A 3,382-nucleotide genomic window follows, 5' to 3' on the forward strand; every position below is an offset into this window, starting at 1 on the left:
AAGTCCATTTGAGTTTTAAAGTTCTTTACTTTAGGAGGACAATGTTAATCTTATAAAAAATCTAAAAATTACAAAGTAACCAAGAGCAATAATGTAATAGAAAATTAGACATAGAATTATGTATCAATATTACTTTTACTAATTAGAAACACATAGAAAGAGCATGACTAATCCTATATATTATTAGCAAAAGTAAATAAAGATAAGAAAATGAAGATGAGATTGGAAGAACATAAATAAATTAAATATATTATATTAAGAAGATAGTAAATCAAGGTAGCAAAATATTGAATAGAAATTTTAAGACGAAAGTGTGAGAAGAAAGTGAGTAGAAATTTTGCTATAGTTTCTTTACTCTCAAAATTACATACCAAATGTGAAAGACGAGTCCCTATTAATAGAAGAAGAAAATGAATAAAAAGATATTAAACTACAAATGGGGTTTACAAAATAAATCTGAAACATTAATAATAAAATATGATTTTGAAAAATCAAATCTTATTATCAATATTAATCTAGCTATTTTAGTAAATAATCATCATGCCCATTTTTCTACATTAATACAAAATATGAGCTTTAAAGATAAAAATTGGAGGGTCCAAGGCCCAAAATGCCTAGAAAATGGGCTCTCAATACAATTGTGATAACTGGTGGCATTGACCAACATGCGACCAATAGGGGAAGGCCACCTGGCACGATTTCAGTAGGGGAAAGAGGCCCGGCAGCAGGTGGATCGGGCTGGAGCTGGGTCGGGTGGTGCTCGCGGGTCGCTGGGTCACACGGGTGGGAAGGCGCATGCTGGGCTTCTCCTTCGAACTAGGCTCACATGGTTCTGGGCTATGGGCTGCTAAAGGATAAACCAACAATTACTCCTCAAAATTGACATCTTTAATTATTTCTTTTCATTTTTAATTCTGTTCCTTTTTTTTTTCTTGTGTTCTTATTAGTGTCAAAATGCAACATTCTTTATAAAATTAAATTAAAATTAATATTATCCATTAGATAAAAAATATATCACAATACATTCAAGGAAATATTAATTAAAACATAATTTAATTTTAAACTTTAAGTTTAATAAAATGCCATGTTAAGCACTAATCATCATCCTCATCATTTACTTGTGAATCAAACAACAAAAACCTCTCTAAAGGGTCATCAAGACAGATGTTTTCTAACTCTTTTGATGCTAAATAGTACACCATTGAAACAATTGAACACTCCTCAACTTCATCTGGAAATCGCATAGCCTTGAAAACATTGAAAGTTACCTGTTCATCTTGGACCCTCATTGCAAGTTCACCTTTCTGAACATCAATCAAAGTTCTACCTGTTGCATGAAAAGGTTTCCCCAAAATAATTGGTACATCCTTGTCTACCTCATAATCCAATACAATAATGTTAGGATGAGCAAGAGATCGGTTTGAAAGCTAAAGAGTAACTGTGGTAGGTCTAACCTCTCGAATTCCCAACTGTCTAAACAATGACATAGGCATTAAATTGATACTAGCACCCAAGTCACATAAAACCATCCCACAATAAGAGTTACCAATAGTTCATGGAATGGTAAAATACCTAGGATCCTTCATCTTTAGAGGAAACTAGTTTTGCAAGGAGCTACATTCCTTGGTAAGGGCCACATTCTCAAATTCTCCCAATCGTCTCTTCTTAGTAAGAATGCCTTTCATGAACTTCACATAATTAGACCTTTGATCTAGGGCTTGAACAAGAAGAATATTAATGTGTAGCTATTTCATCATGTCAAGAAACCTTTTGAATTGCCTCTAATGCTTTTGTTTCTAAAATCTCTGTGGAAGAGGTAGCTTTTGGATTTCTGGGGAACTTTCTAGTGATTTTGATGCGGTCGCATTATGGGCGGGGGCTGATTTCCTTGAAATTTTAGCATCTTTGCTTACTTTCTCATTATTATGGATTGAAGAGGGCTCACCCTCGTTCCCAACATATTTCTTGGAATTTTCCAACTCCTTCCCACTTCTGAAAGTCACGACCTTGCAATGTTCATTACCTAAATTCCATTGATTCTTCATGTGACTTGGTAAAGCACCTTAAGGTCTATTTATTAGCTTATTAGCAAGTTTCCCAACATGAGTTTCTAGGTTCCTCAAGGAAGTTTCTTGACTTTGGATCATAGCTTCATTCTTCACTATGTACTTCGTGTGACTTGGTAAAGCACCTTGAGGTCTATTGCACCGCTTGTTGTGGCCTTTGTTGTGCAGCTTGTGGAGGATAGCTCGGTGGAAAGTGGGTCTAGGAGCCATAGAAGAAGTTCTAGGGCCAACCCCTTGATTACTTCATGAAAAGCTTAGGTGTTGCCTCCATGATGTATTGTAGGAGTTATAATAACATATAGCCGCAGGATTGGAAGGACAATTGTCAAAAGTGTGGCCTTCACCACAATACATACAAGAAATGTTTTCCATTTGCCCCATTTATTACCCCATAGGCTTCCCATTGACTGATACATCCTCATGTTCATCGTTTTGAGCATATTCAATATAGAGGAAACTTGGACTACCAAAGAAGTGAGGGTATCTACATCATGAATGCCAACCACATTTCTTCCTATAGACGATCTAGCAGTGGGTCACTGATAGTTGTTGTTGGATATCATCTCAAGGATTTCATATGCCTCATTATAGGACTTAGGAAGAAGAGCCCCATTCACCAAATCATCTACCACCATTCTTGTGTGAGCGTTGAGACCATTGTAGAATGTCTCCATTTGGATGCTATGGGGAATGCCATGACGAGGGCATTTTTGCAACAACTCCTTAAACGCTCCCATGACTCATATAAAGATTCTTCATGAAGTTGCTGAAATGAAGTAATCTCATTGCAGAGCTTGGCATTCTTAGTAGGAGGAAAGTACTTCAACAAAAACTGCTCACCCAACTCTAGCCAAGTAGTCACAGAATCAGATGGCAAAGAGTTCAACCAATCTCTCACTTTGTTTCTCAAGGAGTATGGGAAAAACTTCAATCTCAAGCCATCCTCTATAACTCCGGGCTACTTGAAAGAATCACTCACTTCAATGAACAGATGAAGAAGAAGGTGAGGATCTTCTGTTGGCATCCCACTGAACTGGCTCACCATTTGAAGCATTTGGAACATAACTGGATTCAGTTCAAATTGTACAGCCTGAATTTCTGGCCTCACAATGCCCGGATTGAGCTCGTTGAAGACGGTGAAAGCGTATTGCCGCATGGCATGATCTCGATCATCAGCTACAATAACTATGTTCTGCCCATTATTAATAGCTGCTCCCCCTTGAGCTACTCTTTCTTGAGTAGCACCTGCTTGATTTGCTGCCCTTTGAGAGGCTCCCTGTTGAGCTACTTGCTTAGCATCCATCACTACTACTTCC

The 3,382-nt window shown here is 37.3% G+C and overlaps 1 non-coding gene across 1 annotated transcript; it reads left to right on the top strand.

Annotated features, from left to right (window-relative positions):
• Positions 1 to 2,756: 2,756 nt before the first annotated feature.
• LOC133807565 (small nucleolar RNA R71) lies at positions 2,757 to 2,862 on the top strand. Its single transcript, XR_009879471.1, has one exon. It is a non-coding gene; the product is annotated as a small nucleolar RNA R71 (small nucleolar RNA).
• The last annotated feature ends 520 nt before the right edge of the window (positions 2,863 to 3,382 follow it).

Source organism: Humulus lupulus, chromosome X (genome assembly GCF_963169125.1).
Source record: "Humulus lupulus chromosome X, drHumLupu1.1, whole genome shotgun sequence".
In the NCBI taxonomy this organism is placed as follows: domain Eukaryota; kingdom Viridiplantae; phylum Streptophyta; class Magnoliopsida; order Rosales; family Cannabaceae; genus Humulus; species Humulus lupulus.